The 19,554-nt window shown below is 42.7% G+C and overlaps 1 long non-coding RNA gene across 1 annotated transcript in view; it reads right to left on the minus strand.

The window, feature by feature from the left end:
• Positions 1-250: 250 nt before the first annotated feature.
• LOC140454329 (uncharacterized) overlaps positions 251-19,554 on the minus strand; it is a 69,568-nt gene continuing 50,264 nt past the window's right edge. Inside the window, exon 4 of the long non-coding RNA XR_011952666.1 lies at positions 251-357. This is a non-coding gene — a long non-coding RNA (uncharacterized lncRNA). The remainder of the gene's footprint in view (positions 358-19,554) is intronic.

A 19,554-nucleotide genomic window follows, 5' to 3' on the forward strand; every position in this document is an offset into this window, starting at 1 on the left:
TCGTTTAATGCCTCTTCCATCTGCTGAGCTCAAAAGCAATGTCAACCTCCTTGATCTTTCAGGTAATATTTCTCGCGTTGTTCTCTTGCCAGATATGTACTTGTAGACCCTATTTGGATTATCTTCAGCCCTAGCAGATTAAATTATTTCATATCCCCTCTTTCCTTCCTGGTCTGCACTTTATTGAAGTCGCTACAAGAAATTCACTTGAACCCCGTTGTCTGTCTGATGTAGAATACCTTTCGTTTTGATTTGTTCCTCAACACCTTTTTTCAACAATGGTCACGTCTTGTGAGTGTCCAGCCTGACAAATTCAGCTCACGTTGACAGCATATCTGCCACTGGCAAAATGTTAGTCTGTGATTAAAGTTGGAATAACAGAGCATTAGAAATGCATTACAGAATAAAATGGATTCCGCAAGGCTTTGTGCAGACGAAACCAGACCTAATACGTTTACAAGTATTTTCAGATCGTAACAAGCACAATACATAAAGGGAAATGCAGTAAATGGAATATATCTGAATTTCTAAAATTATTCAGAACGGTGTTGTATACGATAGCACTTCACAAGCATAGAAGCATGAACCAACACAGTTGGGGGTATGTATTAGTCGAGGATTGGGGAATGAATGGAGAGGCGAGGTAATGAGGGCATTTTCATGACAGTAAATTGTAACTTGCAGATTCCCGCAGCCCAACAATATTGGTGCCACAGCTGTTGACAGCATGTACTAATAACCTGTAAAACATAAGTTAATGTACTGTTGCTCAGTTTGGAGATTACACAAAATAGATATGGATGCAAGTAATGAGGGCGGCACAGCAACATTGTGGATGGACAGAATTAGGATAAACAATTGCACAAAAACGTAGCATCATATGACATGCAAAAAAAAAAGAGACTTATGCGTTTTGGCAGATATAAATATTAAATACACAGCACAAAGCATCAGCATACAGAGCACTTCGCTTCCTTGTACAGGAAATATGAAAAGTTAGCATCCAGTTTCAGCAGGTCATCGGGAAGTTAAATAATTTTGTTTCACTTTATTTAAACGGAATGGGGACATATGTATTTTTTTTTTCAAAATACACATGGCATTAGTCAGATCAGAGCTGGATTAATGTGCACAAATTTTAGGAATAGCAGTTCAGCGAAATTTAACACAAATCATCCTGGATATGGGAGGATATTCTCGGGAGATGAAACTGAGAATATTGCCCCTGCACTTATTGGAGTGTAGAATAATGTAACAAGACTTTACTGAGATGCATTTGATTATGAGGGACATGATAGGATAACTTAGGAGAGAATGATTCGCCTTGTCTGAGAATCGAAGACCAGAGAACATAATCTCAGAGTAAGTAGTAAACTATTTAAGAAAGATGTGGAGGAATTTTTTTCTCTTCGAGCCGACTGAATATGTGAAAGTATTTACTGCAGGCCGCTGTAGAAATTGGCAGCTCAGTGTATCCAAGATTACACTGAGATTAGGGAGGGTGGTAAAAAACGAGGGGGGTGGCGTTGCTAATTAGAAATGGTATAACGGTGGCAGAAAGGCAGTTCGAGGGGGATCTTCCTTTGGAGGTAGTATGAGCTGAAGTCAGAAATAGGAAAGGAACAGTCACCTTGTTGGGTGTTTACTATAGGCCCGCCAATAGCAGCAGAGATGTGGAGAAACAGATTGGGAAACAGATTTTGGAAAAGTACAGAAGCCACAGGGGAGTAGTCATGGGCGATTTCAACTTCCCAAATATTGATTGGAAGCTCTTTAGATCAAGTAGATTGGACGGGGCGGTTTTTGTGCAGTGTGTCCAGGAAGCTTTTCTAACTCAGTATGTACATCGTCCGACCAGAGGGGAGGCCATATTGGATTTGGTACTCGGTAACGAACCGGGACAAGTGATGGGCTTGTTAGTGGGTGAGCATTTTGTTGATGGTGACCACAATTCTGTGACTTTCACCTTGGTTATGGAGAGAGATAGGTGCGTGCAACAGAGTAGGTTTTACAACTGGGGGAAGGGTAAATACGATGCTGCAAGATAGGATCTGAGGAGCATAAGTTGGGAGAATAGGCTGTCAGGGAAGGATGTCATTGGAATGTGGAACTTTTTCAAGGAACAGGTACGACGTGTCCTTGATATGTATGTACCTGTCAGGCGGGAAAGAGATGGTCGTGTGAGGGAACCTTGGTTGACGAGGGAGGTTGAATAACTAGTAAAGAGGAAGAAGGACGCTGACATAAGGCTGAGGAAACAAGGTTCAGACAGAGCGTTGGAGGGATACAGGGTAGCCAGGAGGGAGCTGAAAAAAGGGATTAGGAGAGCTAAGAGAGGGCATGAAAAATCTCTGGTGGGTAGGATCAAGGATAACCCCAAGGCCTTTTATGCGTATTTGAGAAACATGAGAATGACGGGAACGAGTGTAGGTCCGATCAAGGACAGTAGTAGGAGACTTGTATTGAGTCGGAAGAGATATGAGAGGTCTTCAATCAATACTTTTCTACAGTATTTACAAATGAGAGGGACCGTATCCAATATGGCCTCCCCTCTGGTCGGACAATGTACATACTGAGTTAGAAAAGCTTCCTGGACACACTGCACAAACACCGCCCCGTCCAATCTACTTGATCTAAAGAGCTTCCAATCAATATTTGGGAAGTTGAAATCGCCCATGACGACTACCCTGTGGCTTCTGTACTTTTCCAAAATCTGTTTTACAATCTGTTTCTCCATATCTCTGCTGCTGTTGTTGAAGAGGAGAGTGTGAAATGGACTGGCAAGCTCGAGGAGATACTTATTAGGAAGGAAGATGTGTTGGGCATTTTGAAAAACCTGAGAACAGACAAGACCCGCGGGCCTGACGGGATATATCATCGGATTATGTGGGAAGCAAGAGAGGAAATTGCAGTACCGTTGGCAATGATCTTCTCGTCTTCACTGGCAACGGGGGTGGTACCAGGGGGACTGGAGAGTGGTGAATGTTGTTGCCCTGTTCAAAAAAGTGAATAGGGATAACCCCGGGAATTACAGGCCAGTTAGTCTTACTTCGGTGGAAGGCAAAGTAATGGAAAGGGTACTGAGGGATAGGATTTATGAGTATCTGGAAAGACACTGCTCGATTAGGGACAGGAAGCACGGATTTGTGAGGGGTCGGTCTTGCTTTACGAGTCTTATTGAATTCTTTGAGGAGGTGACCAAGCATATGGATGAGGGTAGAGCAGTGAATGTAGTGTACATGGCTTTTAGCAAGGCATTTGATAAGGTTCCCCATTGTAGGCTTACGCAGAAAGTCAGGAGGCTTGGGATAGTGGGAAATTTGGCCAGTTGGATAGAGAACTGGCTAACCGCTCGAAGTCAAAGAGTGGTGGTAGATGGTAAATATTCCGCCTGGAGCCCAGTTACAAGTGGAGTTCCGCAGAGATCAGTTCTGGGTCCTCTGCTGCTTGTAATTTTTATTAATGACTTGGAAGAGGGAGTCGAAGGGTGGGTCACTAAATTTGCAGATGATACAAAGGTTGTTGGAGTTGTGGATAGGGAGGAGAGCTGTTGTCGGCTGCAAAGGGACTTAGATATGATGCAGAGCTGGGCTGAGGAGTGGCAGATGGAGTTCAACCCTGTCAAGTATGAGGTTGTCCATTTTGGAAGGACAAATAAGAACGTGGAATACAGGGTTAACGATAGGCTTCTGAGTAAGGTGGAGGACGAGAGGGATATAGGTGTCTATGTTCATAGCTCCTTGAAAGTTGCCACTCAGATGAATAGAGCTTGTAAGAAGGCCTCTGGTGTATTCGCGTTCATTAGCAGAGGGATTGACTTCAAGAGTCGTGAGGTGATGTTACAGCTGTAAATGACCTTTGTAAGGCAACATTTGGAGTACTGTGTGCAGTTCTGGTCGCCTTACTTTAGGAAAGATGTGGAAGCTTTGGAGAGGGTGCAGAGGAGATTTACCAGGATGTTGCCTGGAATAGAGAATAGGTCGTACGAGGATAGGTTGAGAGTGCTGACCTTTTCTCATTGGAAAGGCGATGGATGATGGGTGATTTGATAGAAGTTTATAAGATGATCAGGGGAATAGATAGAATTGATAGTCAGAGACTTTTTCCCCGGGTACAACAGAGTGTTACAAGGGGACATAAATTTAAGGTTAAGAGTGGAAGGTGTAGGGGGGTTTGTCGGGGTAGGTTGTTTACCCAGAGAGTGGTGGGGGCATGGAATGCGCTGCCTGTGTGAGTGGTCGAGTCAGAATCATTGGTGACCTTTAAGCGGCAATTGGATATATACATGGATAGGTGCTTAAACTAGGACAATTGTTCGGCACAACATTGTGGGCCGAAGGGCCTGTTCTGTGCTGTATTGTTCTGTGTTCCATGTTCTAAGACTGTGAGAAACAGATTTTATTCAGCAAGGTATTCAAAGGTTAGATGCTATTGCAGGAACTTGAATCTGAGGATTATCAGATCAGCTGCAATCACACTGATTGGTGAGAGCAGACTGCACAGGTTTAATTGACGACTTCTGCTCTTGCATCTTATTATCTTTCCTTTCTGGGCTTTCAATTGCTTCTGTTTTTCCTTTATCAATGAATTTACCAGGCATTAGAAGAAGGTGGTTTACAGTGCGAGGGCTAAAAACCAAATATCACTTCAGTATCTGATGGTGTTGTCCAGTTGATTGTTGCCTGAATATGATTCGCTTTTGAACATGAAAGGGAAAAGCGTCATTCACAGTGTGGAGAAACTGTACACGTGTTGTACGTGTGGGCAGGGATTCACCAGATCATCTCCCTAGTCAGGACATAAATACAGTGAGACGAGGGAAAGGCCATTCGTCTGTTTCGAGTGTGGGACAGAATTCACTTGATCCACTACGTTGTTATAACAACAGCAAGTCCGCATAGCAGAAATGTCTTTTAAATGCCCTGATCGTGGGAAGCGGCTTAAAATCTCTGCAAATCTGTTGACCCATCAATATGTTGACACTGATGAGAAACTTCATTTGCTCCCAAACTGGACCTGGATTAAAGTGGTTAATTGGACTCTCTGTGCACGTGCCATCTCACTGTGGGGAGAGGCTGTTCACCTGCACTGGTGTGGGAGGAGATTTAATGTGCAATCCAACCTACTGAAACAACAGCAAGTTCACAAGTGAACAAAGTGTCTGGTTTTTACTGTGCATCATCGTGTGTCAAAGTCTCAACCAAAAGTTTGGGTTTGAATTCCAGCTTACTGTGGAGCTATTCCATAGCGTTTAATGTATAGGAAAGGATTAGAAGGTTACGGGGCAATGGCAGGGAGATGGGGTTAGTCTGAATGCACATTTTGGTCAGAATGGGCCAGTTTGGACCAAACGGTCTGCCGTTGTGCTTTAGGACTCTATGACTCTAACAACCATTGCTTGTCTCCCACTGAATGTCATATTGTACTTTCCCAATTCACTGGAGCGAACTTGACCCTCCACCCTACAGGCTTCCCTGATGTTTGACAACCATGTTCAACATTCGATATTATATGCAGATGCCGTGTAAAATGCAGCATATTAATGTCACATTTCCTCAGAACAAGATTATTAATTAGTCCTTCTGAGCACACATCACCAAATCAAAACTAATCTTGTCTCTAGTTTGGATTACAACACACTCTTCCAGCAGCCTGATACACACTTGTGTAATGTATTTTTCACAGCATTAGCAGTCACTTCGTTTATGCAGTTTAGATGTAACGTGAGATAATTCAGTATTACTGCAGCACGAACATTACCAATTTTCCACAGCATAAGATATACAAAATGTGCACGGCAGAACACACCAATGCTTGTTTCTCATTACTAAGATCCTCCCAAACCGATTCTGTGGGATCTGAGGGACAGGGTCGGTGGCATTATTCGTGACAGACTTAGAGAAGACGTTCATTGAGGCTCACCTCGACGCTGAGATGATCTGAAGAAATGTCCAGGACATTCTCTATCCTCGTTCTACCAGGATAAGTATAACCGTATTCTCTCTGCTCCATCACACTCACCTGTATATCTGTTATCACACCTACCCCCGAACAAGGCTTACGCTCAATCTCCAAATAAAGTTCATGTACTTCCAATCTCACTGTTGAATTCAGCACCTTCCTTCCATCATTTTGTCTGTCGCTCATGCAATACACCCACACCAATTACACCTTATGGATTCTGCACTGTGGACTGACTCCCTCCAGACACCTCACCATTCAGCAACACTCCCCCCCCGCCCCCACCACCACCACCTATAACAGTACGAACAGCTCATTCCCCACTTCCCTTTCTCCCATTCCAGGATAAACAGCCTGGAACAAGACAGAAAGGGCCAAGCCGGGTGGTGGAGTGTCGGATATCCGTTTGCTTTTCCCCCTCCCCTCTCCCCGCCATGTTGGTAGGACTTTTGCACGAGCTGGAGAGGACCGAGTGAATCGTATGGAGATTCTGTAATATCCACCTCCTACCAACTGAGTAAGAAGCAATGTTTTATGGAAGGCAATTCTCACTTTAACCGCTCTGTCTTTTCCGATACTTCTTTCCCTCCCAAAACAACAAATATCTCATTGCAGAAAGATGCAGACACAGAAATACTGAGAGACATATGTAAACACCACAATATACTAACACTCACAGCACATGTAACGAAATGGACCCACACACATGTAGAGGCATACAGAGACATACACAGTCACACACAAACAGACTTAAACAGATAACACACAGAGGCTAATACACGGAAGAACAAATGTATACACACAAATACACAGACACACAAACACATGAACAAACACACACGCACGCATGCAGATACACAGAAACGCAGGCGCTTGTGTCAATAAGCCAGAGATAGATAGGTTTTTGATGAATAAGGGTACCAAGGGTTACTGAGAGAAGTCACTAGACTGATGTTCAGAAACCTCTAAACAAATATTAAATGGCATTCAGCTTTGATGGGCCGGATTGCCTAATTCTGCTCCTTTTTTTAATGCTCGTGTGGTGTTATGCTATCTGGTAATCTCCTCCTGGGACAGGAGCGGAGAATGAGTTTAATACATATTTGATTGGAAAGAGTCAGTGGTAATGTTGGACAGGTTTAGAGGGCTGTATAGTCTATGTCTATTTCTAATTATTCAGTCTTTATGTTTCAAAAAAGGTGGGAATTTGATGTTAGTTTAAAACAGTTTTAAAATAATGGGTTCTGCAATGAAATAAGGACGTTCCTTTCCCTTTCGTGTTATGCTATCCGTGGTGCCCTTCTCCTCAGAGAGCAGTAAAGACACGGTTTTTTAAGCTATTCAAGGCTGACCTCGAATGATCTTTCCTGGACAGGAGGGTCAATGTTTATTGGGAACAGACCAGAAGATGGTCAGAACATTCTGAATGGTGCAGCCGAATGGCCAACTTCTGCTCCGATCCATTAAGTTAGTCCGCAGATGTAGCAAGTGGTATGAAATGATGTTGTTTCTGGGAAAGGGTATCGGGTTTAATCATAGCAATGTTTTACTGCATCTGGACAGCGAGACTGCAGATGCTGGAGGTCAGATTCGATAAATGTTGCCATGGAAAAGCACAGCAGGTCAGGCAGCATCCGAGGAGCAGGAAAGTCAATGTTTCGGGCATCAGCCGTTAATCAGGAATGTGCCCGAAACATGCCTCTCCTTCTCCCTGTACACACGTTCCTGGGAGGCCTTTTGATAAGAAGCATTACCAGTTTAGGTATTGGATGCGAAATCTTTTTGAACCATACACGATTTTGTGAAAAAATTAGCTGGATACATATTTTATCTTGTTAGGGTGTTTGAAACTACAGAATAAATGTGAAGAATAAAATGTGTTGATTGATAAAAATGCTTAGGCGTGTACTGCACCTTTTCAAGAGAGTAAAAGTTGGCAAGGACTTAAACACAGAGCGTGCTGAATTTTTTTTTAAACGTAACATTTGTCTGAAAGAAGCAGTTGAGCTGAGTGCTATGATATACAACAAATTCGATTTAGGCCGATCAGTTTAACTTACGCCCCAAGAAACCAAAATCCAAACGAATTTGAATTTTAATGCTATAAAACCAATGTGATATTCTGGTGTTTTGTGGTATAAAATCGGGCATTTTGAACAGTTAGCTAGGGCGGCAAAAAGCACTAATAAATGCAGACTGCCTGCAGAATCGCTCTTTGAAAGGTACCTGTTTCTATGAAATCTGTGCAGTAGAAGACCGAAGAAAAGACCCGGGAAAACCTACAGATGAAGATTCACAGGAAAATCGACATAACTCGCTGGGGGTTTTAAAGTTCAATTTTTTTTTTTGTAAATCTTAATCGGGTGGTTTTATTGGATCAGTACATTGCTGTAGAGTGGGAAGTAGATAAACCGATCAGGCCAGGATGAGTACAGTGTAGAAAGTTGTTGTTTAATGTTCTCTTTTTTTTCTTGGAGTTAAAGAATAAACTATTATTGCTTTCGATAGATAGTGGGATTTGTCGTTCTTTGTCACTCACACTTTTACAGATTATGGGGCGAGGTGATTTTTTTCTGTGTGTCTGGTTTAAATTAGCAGAAGGGCTTCACACTCTGTCGTAACATTGATTTTAACGCAGATATAATGAAGACATCAACCTATTCCTTAAAATTATGCAGACACATGTAAACATGCCATGAAATTATGCAGCTGGGATTTTGTTTTTTTTGCTCAGAAAAGGCACTGTTTCCAACAGCAGTAATGATGCATTTGTACATAGAATCTTATCATCCATTGCAGAGAAATTTCAAGGAAATCACACGTGGTCCTTTTTGGTGTTCAGTTGGCATTATTGCATAGTTTAACACAGGGAGGGATAAAAATGTTACCTGCCACAGAAGCAGCAGCCTCGTGCCCCCACTATCTCATTTTCTTCCACCTGACAAGAGAAACAAATATCCTGCGTCATCTTTACCAATCGTGTAGGTTTCCTGATGAAATATTCTTTGGCATCTTTCCACTATCTGACGTAAAGTGAATTGAACCAAATCCAACTGTTCCGGGGAGATAGCCCATGACAAGCAGCTTGTGTGAGCGGAAGAACTTCAGAGGGCCGAATTACATTTGGGACTTTCTGTCATCTTTCCATTTGTTAAGAGTTCAGCTATTAAAGAACTCTGGAAAGTTTTCATTTTTTTTATTTTGTCTTAAAATGTGTGTGTTCATGTGTGCATGCAGCGGCATGTTTGTGTGTTTGTCACATTTCTTTGAAGGTGAGCCAGGCTGACACTGATATCATTGTCCTTATCACTAAACTTTGAAATTTCTTGTAACCAGTGGAGGAGTGTGACTTCAAAAGGAATCAGTGACCCTGTAACATTGGTTGGAACACGAATGAGGAATTCTGAAAGAGCTGTAAAAGTGGGAATTCCCTTTCCCAGAAGTATGTGATGTCTAGGTGTTTGTATTGAACAGAGAAATGAATGAATGGAAATGGTGCATCCAGAAAAGTGCTGCTAAGACAACAAACAGATCAGCTACGAACTTAGTACCTGGTACAGCAGTAGCAAAGTGGTTAATGACCCACTCCTGCTCCTCACTCAAATGTTCCAATGTTCTATTCAGCCCCGCACAGGAACAGATGGAAGACACTTGCACCAAATACCTGGTTCACAGGAACATAGGATATGATTCAGTTCCTCCAGACTGACACACACAGTACGGTGTGGGTTGGAAAATGCTATTGGGTAATACAAGCTGGGTTTGAAAGACGCCTCTGGTCTCTTTACAGAGTGTTTCCGCTCTGCAACCTGCTGTTCATTTCTTGGTCATGTAGTGGACCCAGATTACAGCCCAGATTGAATACAGCCCACAGACATCACTCAGAGATGATACTCAAAATAATTTGCACTCTCCGACTGCAACATTCAGGAAAATTACAACCATTAACTTTCCAGATACAAGATATCAGAACATAAGGAACAGGATGAGGTAATTCGGCCAGTCAATCCTGCTGTGCCATTGTATACCATGATGGCTGATCCACTGTTGGTAGCAATTCCATTCAATTGCCAATTCTTCACACCCTTCAACAAAATGATAGTGGGCAAAAACCAATCTACCTCCACTGTAACTACTTTCAGTGATCTAGATCCCCGAACTCTCTCATCCAGATAGTTCCTGACATGCATTGCCCTCTGTGAGAAGAAAACACTCCCCACACAGACACAATAACCTATTGATGAGTTCAAGAGAGGTGAACACAGGAGCCCAGCTAAGAGTGACAGACCCTGATATGAAGGCCGGAGTTGACTCAGTATGGTATCAAGGAACGCTGACTAAATTACATTTAGTGGGCATCAGCCACAATATCTCTTCTGGTTGGGGTCATCCATAGCACAACAGAAGATATGCGTGATTTGTGGACCTCAATCCTTTCAGTCCCTGGGCATCACTTCAAGACATCCTCAGGGGAACTTCCTTAACACAAACAGCTCCAGCTGCTGCATCAATCCTTTCCACCACCATAAGATCAGAAGTTGTGATGGTCACTGAAGATCAGACAATATTCAGAACATTTTGTACACTGTCACCTCCTGAACCTGTCTGCGTCCATATGCAGCAAGACCCAGACAACATTCAGGTTTGTGCTGTTAAAGTGTCGGTCACATTCATGATACAGCACGGCCAGATACTGCACATTTCCACAGTTAAAATAGGAGCTCATTCAGCATCTCAATGTGGTTGCACCCGGATATGAGGAAGTAATTCAGGCCATCGAATCGAATGAACAAGAAGAGGGACAAACCATTCAACCCTTCTGCCTGTTCCACAAGAAAAGAAGCAGTCTCGTCAGTACATCTAACTGCTAAACAGGAACGTGAAAAGTCCAATCAGACCCTTGAGCGTGTTCCATGCGACCTGGACGAGAACATTCATCCCCTCAAGGGCTTATGCAGAAAAAAGGGGATGTCATTGATGCTCCAACGTGACAAACAAAAGGAGCAGAGACTGCACTCAGAAACGGCTCCATGATGTTCCTCGTAGCCGCATTGCATGTGGAACGTGTGCCATTTTAACATAGTTTCCTGGCAGTGAGGAGAGAAGCCAAATATTTTGTGCGAAGTATCAAGGAGACATCTTCCCCCTCCGAGAAGACAGACCCATGTTCTCCATCCAGGACAGAAGCTGTTGGGAATAGTTAACTGTTTTAGAGTGAAGGTATTTTGGCTGCTGTCGGGATTGTGGATAACATGACGTTCTGTGCAGAATCACACAAACCAAATGCACGATATATAAATGTCGGAGACTGTATGCAAACCCTGAACCTGTCTCTGTCAATCGACATGGAGAGTGGGGCTGAAGTAGGATAAACGTTCTCAGAGGCACTTAAACTATCGAGAATTATAACCCGTGTAAAAAAAAACAAACAATGGAATTTATCACGTTCTTAGTGTCTGTTTCGAACATAATGAGTAATTGTCCATTCCCCTCAAGTTTCAATGCAATTACCTCTTATTCTGTCACAGAGCTACAGATTAATCTTCACTCACTCCTCATGGTCCCATGATCCCAGTGATTAGTCTGTTGACACTCTTTCACACTCTCTCTGTGACGAGGAGATCATTCCCTGTAAAGGAGAGAAAATCTGCCCACAATACCCTAAATACTGCCTCAACAACACTCTCAGGGATGATCATGATAATTCCCTTCCCTCACTTTGCCGTCTCTGTTTCTTTCCTGTGGTGTGAAAAAGCCATTCCTTTTCTATGCCCTGAGACTGACGTGAAATTTACAAGTTCCTTACGTCTGTACATCAACATCAATAAAGCCAACACCAGAGATGGAGATGAACATCACTCTTGTGGAGAACTTCAAAGATATAGAATACACCTAAAACAAGGAATGGTCACCTCCCCCAGTGGAAATGAGCTGTGGGAATATGGTAAACAGGCAGAGGGAGGAGCTATCTTTCCTTTTGTTCTTCCCTCACGGGGGTGTGCAGCCCTGGTCCGACCAGCATGTTATACCAATCTAAAACTGAGTGGCTGGTTCAGCTGTTCCACAGGACAGTAAAGAGTAAACTACATTACTGTGGGATTGCAGTCACACGGAGACCTGTCCAGGCATGGATGACCCATTGTCTTCTCATAAGAACATGAGGCAAGCAGATGGGCTTTTTCTCACAAATGATAATGGTTTCGTTTTAATTATATCAATTTCTTTCATGAGATGTCAATGGATTATTATTCGATGGCAGTAGGTTAAGCGTCATTGACTTGAGCACTACACACTGTCTTACATCTGACAGATTTTGTTCAGAGAACAAGTTAAACATCTCAAATGCAATTATTTTGTAGTGGACATTTGTTTTGAAGAGATTTGAAGAAACAGCTGTATCGGATTTAACAAAAACACAAACGATGGTTCATTCAGGAATTGCACTGAGGCTGAGGAGACGACTGGGATATCATAATGGTGGTATTGGACAGGATTGGTGGGTAGGGAGGATATGGAAATGTAAACTTGTGTAGGACAGAAAGGATTATGGAGTTTGAGTTCCTTCTCGCATATCAGTGAGTAATTTGTAAATAGTAATTTGCTTTATATATTTTATAAGGAAAGGAACTTTTGATTGGAACTGAAGACATTGATTGCCATTTCCTAATATTTACATATCATGAGCAGAAATTCAGTTCGACCCAGTTTAACAGTCAAAGAGAATGACTTACTAAGAACACCAACGATAGTGAGGATGGGTTAGTAACCACCTTGAATAATCCAAAGGATTTCCTGGATCCGCCATGCTAATGATATCCAAGGCTGAGAAAGAAAGTAAAGACCCAAGGATAAACTCCTGTTCATTGTGGGAACATTCAAGTCTAATGCTCTCAGATTCTGATCCATTGTTGGAACATTCGAGTGTAATGTTCTCAGATTCTTATGTCTCCTCCCTTCCCTTTGGAGCTGCTGATCCCTGTTAGTGCTGTCGGTGATACTCCCTCTCACACTGTCGGATAATACATTGACAGAGCCCATTTATCGTTTAACGATGGAACCCTCCACTGGGATAATTAGAATCCACTGAGATTGACAAGAATCACAGTCGGTGAACAATTAGCTCCAGTTAAACCCTTTCAATTCAATATTAATTTTATTAAAATTCAAAATAACGTTTAAAAATTTCACAGTCCGCATGGGATATGTTGGAGTGACTGTGGGAAGGGATGTTGGAGATGGCAGATTGTTTGTGTGCAATCATTAAATCTGCCTTGGATATGAGAGCAATGACAGAGAATTGTTGGAACATAAACGAGTTTCTCCATTTATCAATGGAAATGATAGCCTGAAATTATTGATCAGTGATTATATTGATGAATTAACTTTTATAGCCCAAAATCTGATGGGAAAATGTGCTTAATATAACATGGATTATAACAGGCAAACTGCGTGGATATGTTAACAGAGAATTGTACATGACAAATACAATTCAGATTGTTATTTCAGGATGAGAAGGGGCAAGTAAGGGTCATGCTGTTGATGTTATTTATGTCAATGAACTCTGATAAAGTATAATTTATTAGACTTCAATTACAGTGTGATTATGACATTGGGGAGGAGACAGAAATCAGAGAGAATTGGAGGAAATGGCTGCTGCGACTGGAGGGAGAGATAATGATATTGCCAGTCATCAGTATTGGAACGTGCCTCTTTATAAATCATTAGGTCAGAATCATGATGCAGCTATAATAAGGGATGAGGAGAGCCAACATTAACCATAAGATCAGAAGACATAGGAGCAGAAATGTGGCCTTTCCGCCCATTGAGACTGCTCCGCCATTTGATTATTTCTGTTTAGCTTCTCAACATCACTCTCCCGCTTTCTCCCCATAACCCTTGGTCTCCTTGACAATCAAGAACCTATCGAGCTCAGTCTTAAATATACATAATGACCTGGTCTCTCCAGCTTCTGTGGCCGTGAATTCCATAGATCCCCGACTCTCTGGCTGAAGAAGTTTCTCCTTATCTCTGTTCTAAAAAGTCTTCCCTTTATGCTGGGATCTAGAGTCGTAGTCTCTCCTATCAATAGAAACATCTTTCCAACATCCTGTCTGTCCACGTCATTCAGTATTTGGTAAGTTTCAATTAGATTCCCCAGATAATTCTAAACTCCATCATATATTGACCCAGAGTCCTTAAATGTTACACATATGTTAAGCTTTTCATTCGAAAACCATTCCTATGAATCTTCTCTGAACATCCTCCAGTGTCAGTACATCCTTCCTGAGATACGGGGCCCAAAACTGCACACAATGCTCCAAATGTAGTCTGACCAGAGCCTTATACAGCCTCAGAAGTATATCCCTGCTTATATATTCAAACCCTTTTGAAATGAATAGCTTCATTGTATTTGCATCCCTTACTAGTGACAACCTGCAAGTCGACCTTGAGAGACTCCTGGACTAGAACTCCCAAGTCTCTGCACTTCAGACTTCTGATTTTACTCATAATATTGAAAATAGTCCATTCCTCTTGTCTTTCTGGCAAAGAGCACGACCACACACTTTTGCACACTGTACTCTGTTGACCAGTTCTTTACCCAATCTCCCAAACTGCCCACATCCTTCTGCAGGCGAAAGTGAGGACTGCAGATGCAAGAGATCACAGCCCAAAAGTGTGGTGCTAGAAAAGCACAGCCGGTCAGGCAACATCCAAGGAGCAGGAGGTGTGACGTTTCAGGCATAAGCTCTTTGTCAGGATAGAAGAGGGTGGGCGAAAGAGTACTGAAAGATAAATAGGAGAGGTGAATGTTAGCGTGGAAGGCGATAGTTCGACGAAGGTGGATTGTGATCGTGAAGGACAGGGAAGATTGAGAGATTGGACAATTCAAAGGGACTGTTCGAAGTTGGAGTGTTCGATGTGAGATAAGGTGGGGAAGGTGAGATGAGGAAATTGGTGAAATTGACATTGATACCGTGTGGTTGCACGGTCCCAAGGTGGAAGATGAGATGTTGTTCCTCCAGGTGTTCGGTGACTTGGGTTTGGCAGTGGAGCAGCCCCAAGACTGACATGTCTTTGGCGGATTGGGAGGGAGAGTTTAAGTTTTCGGCCATAGGGTGGTAGGGTCATTGTGTGTGTGTGTGTGTGTGTGTGTGTGTGTGTGTGTGTGTGTGTCCCAGTGATGCTCCCTGAAACGTTCCAAAAGTTGACATACTGTCTCCTCAATGTAAAGGAGACAGGGAACAATGGACAAAGTACAATGTCTCCGGGGTGTGGAAAGATCCTTTGGGACCTTTGATGGAGTTGAGAGGGAAGATGTCGGCGCATGTTTTACACAACTTGGGATGGCAAGGGAAGGTGCTGGGAATGGATGATGGCTTGGTTGGGGGGTTGGGGCGTGGACCTAATGAGGGAGTTGTCGAGGGAATGGTCTCCGCAGAATGCTGATAGGGGTGGGAGAGAAATAAATCTCTGGTGGTAGGGTCTGCCTGGAGGTGGCAGAAATTGTTGAGGATGATGATTCTATCTGGAGGTTGGTGGGGTGGATGTTAAGGACCATGGCGGTCTATCCTTGTTGTGGTAGGAAGGGTGGGGTTCAAGTACAGAGGTTTGGCAAGCTGAGGAGAATCGGTGGAGCAACTTTCCGCAAGCTCACTACCTCTTCAATGCTATCGGACCCTCTTCATATCTTTGTACTGTCTGAGCATCAAGCTGTCGGTGGCACGGTGGCTTAGTGGTTCGTTCAGTCTCAGGGACACAGGTTCGATTCCCACTTCGGGTCAATACTAGTTTGGAGTTTCTGTATTCTCCCCATATCTGCGTGGGTTCCCTGCGGGTATTCTGGTTTACTGCTGCAGTCCAAGCATGTGCAGATTAGGTGAAATGGGTATGCTAAATTGCCCAGATATTGCGTTATTTGTCAGCAGAAAATAGGTCTGCTTGGATTACTCTTCGGAGGGTTGGTGTAGGACTTATTTTGCCAAAGGCCTGTTTCCACACTGTAGTGATTCTAATACTAAAAATTAGCCAAGGTGCCCTCTGTTCCTTCATCTAGATCGTGAGCTGTATAAGGTGAAATTTGGTGCTCCCAACTCTGAGCCTTGTGGCAATGCTTGTCACTGACTGCCATCGTGAAATGGCAGCTTTTATGCTCACTCTCTGTTGGCTTCAATCGATGCGAGCACGTTGCCTCTGACACCATGGGTCCCCTTTCTCTATAGCCTCCAGTGTAGCAATTTGTCAAAGGACGTCGTGAGGATTAGGCAATAATATCCATTGGCTCTCTTAATCCGCTCAGTACTTCCTCAAAACATTCTAGTATGTTTGTCAGGCATGACCGCCCCTTGATGAAACCAGGCTAACTCTGCCCTATTTTACCATCTACATCCAAGTATTCAGAAATCCCATCCTTCATGATGGATTTCAGAATCTTACTCACAACTGAGGTTAGGTTAATCAGTCTGTAATTTTCTGTCTTCTGCCTTACTCCCTTGTTAAATGGGGTGTCACGTTCGAGATTTTCCAGTCCACTTTGCCCTTTCCTGATTCTAGTCATTCCTGAAAGATCACAAATAATGCTTGCACTACACCTTCAGCTATCTCCCTTACAAGGCTTGGGTGTAGTCCATCTGGTCCAGATGATTTATCTGCATTCTGGCAATTCAGTTTTCTAACCCGTTCTCTTTGGTAATGACCACCATACTCTGTTCTTCCTCTCACTCTGTTGAATTTTTTGGGAAAGTAATCCTGTCTTCCAGAGTGAAGACTGACGCAAAGTTCCTCAGCCATTCGTTTGTTCCCCACCAAGACCTCTCTGGCATCATTTCCAATATCTACTTTTGCCTCTCTTTTGCACTTTATACATCCAAGTGGCTCGCTTACCTCCTTATTTAATTTTCTCCCTTCTGAAACATTTTTGTTGCCCTCTGTTGGTCTTTATAAGCATCCCAATACTTTAGTTTCACACTGCCCTTCACCACATTATATACTTCTCTCCTTTGCTTTGATGCTATCCCTAACTTCCCGCGTCAGCCATAGTTGCCTCATCCTCCCTGTACCATGCCTCTTTGTCCTTGCAATGTATCTCTGCTGTGTCTCCTACATTACTCTTAGAGCCTCCTGCCATTGCTGTTCTACTGTCTTTTCTGCAAGCCTACTCTCCCAGTCAATCTACCCAACTTCTCCTTTATGCCTCTCCAGTTGCCTTTATTCAGCTGAAGTATTGTTGCCTCTGATTTTATCTTCTGCCTCTCAAATTGCAGTATAAATTCAACCATGTTATGATCGCTGCTTCCAACGGCTTGCTTCAATTTAAGATCCCTTATCTAGTCTGCCTCTTCGCACAATACTAAATCCAGTATTGCCTGTTCCCTCGTGGATTGCACCACAAGCTACTCAAAAAAAAATCTTGTAGACATTTCATGAATTTCTTTACTTACAATCCACTACCAATCTGATTTTCCCATTCCCCCCTGAATATTGACATCGCCCATGATCACTGTAACCTTGCTTTTCCTACATATCTTTTCGATCTCCTGATATATCTGATGGCCCAGCTCCTCACTACAGTTTGGAGGCCTGTATAAGACACCAACTGTCGTTGCTTTAACATTGAGCTTCCTCAATTTTACATATGCAGATGCTACACCATCTGACCTTATGTTATTTCTTGCTATTGAATTAATTTCATTTCTTACTGATAAGGCAACCCCACCCCGTCAGCCCACCAGCGTATCTTTTGGATAGGGTGCATATCCTGGAATATTTAGCTCCCAATCCTGATCCCCTTGCAGCTATATCTCCGTGATGTCCATCACGCCATACCTGCCAATTTCGATCTGGGTCACGAATTCATTTACCCTCATACTGCATGCATTCAGATATAATGCTGTCAGTCCTGTATTAACCATCTCTCCTCTCATTGTCATTCGTATTCCAGTGTGCTTGAAGTTTGTTTGTTAATCATTTCTAGATACTCTATCCTACTTATGTCTGTGATGGAGATTTTAATAATCTATCCTGAATTCTGCACTCTTACCTCCTCTTTTAATTCAGGATTCTAATTACCCCTATAACTGATTCCCGTTCCCCCACTCCTATTCCATTCACATCTCTGCCTATCGCCCTATTTAAGCGATTCATTCGGACTCTGGTCCCAACATGGATCTGATAAAGGCTGTCCCATCAGAACAGGTCCTTTCTTCCCCAGAAATGAAATGCGTTTATTCAACACAAAATACAGGGACAAAATGATTTTCTCGATAAACCAAAATATGAAATGTACAAAGAGATAAGATTGTTCAAATACCCTCATGATATCGAGCTGTATGAAGTGTAATGTGGATTACTAAACCATGGAAGTGGGGTGCAAACCTTTTCAGTCATTACTTGACCCATAGCTGAGATGCTGATTTCCACTCTGACAGTGATTCCCCTCACTGAGGTTCTCTGGCCCAGTATCCTGCACAGATTCTCAGGGGGTTATAGTTCCTGCTATTATTGGCACAGTCTATTTAAATTAATCCACCTTCTCTCTGGAGCCAGTCAATTGGTCTATTGGATTCTGTTTAGCTGTCAGCCACTCAACTCTGTGATATTATAGGAGATCAATGACCTGGGATCACAACCAGTATCACCATGGTGCTCACAGCTGATGGGTTCCAAACAAAGAGCCTTTGGTTCAGGAGAAATGTTTAAACAAAACTTCCATCTTCTGTCTCTGTCTCCTCATGCTGTCTCCTGATCTATCTAATTTCATCCCCATTTCACACCCCTTCATTTCTCACTCACTCTGTCACTCCGTTTTCTCTCCTCTCTGTTCATCTACCTTCACATTCTTTCTTTCTATTTCATTCTCTCTCTCTCTCTCTCTGTCTATCTCCAATAACTCTCTCTGCTTTCTGATTGCGTAGTTGGAGAGCTCGTGAATGTACGAAGGACTGAATGGCTTCCGTCTGATATCTATTAATTCTGTGGTTCTCTGACCCACAATAAAAATAATAGATGCCTGTGGAGACAAGCTAATTCACCTTGTAACACAGGTCACAATCATCCATTATCTCTTTCTGTTCTCTGGTATACAGCGACCTCGAAATATCTGTTCAAATAAACTAGTTTCCCTACTCTACGTATTCTATGATTCTAACTTTAACAGTGAACAAATCACTAACAAACTGAACAATCTCTCTGTAACTAATTACGTTTTCCGGAAAAAAAAACAAGATTTTCCTGATATGCGGTTGTACTAATGCGGATTCCACTCATAAATCCATTATTACTAAGAGTAAAATTAAAACTTAGTTTCTCAAAGTTCATCCAGAATGGAAGCTCTTGAATTTTTTGTATCTTATTCCCTCGTCTTTCTCTGCCTGAAATGCCTTCTCAGTTGTTTTCTGGCTTCAAGTATATTTAATCAGCGTGTTGTGTACCTTTATTGATGGATAGGGCTTTTTAGGCAGAGCATGGAGATTTTTTGTGAGACCCCAATATTTCTTTCACAGATGACACTTCCCTGTCATCATTTTTTCAGCTAGCAGTGGACTCTCCCCCTCTGTCCAATTGCCTCTCTGTTATATATATCTCCTTGACACATGA

The sequence above is a fragment of the Chiloscyllium punctatum genome, chromosome 29 (assembly GCF_047496795.1).
Source record: "Chiloscyllium punctatum isolate Juve2018m chromosome 29, sChiPun1.3, whole genome shotgun sequence".
NCBI lineage: Eukaryota > Metazoa > Chordata > Chondrichthyes > Orectolobiformes > Hemiscylliidae > Chiloscyllium > Chiloscyllium punctatum.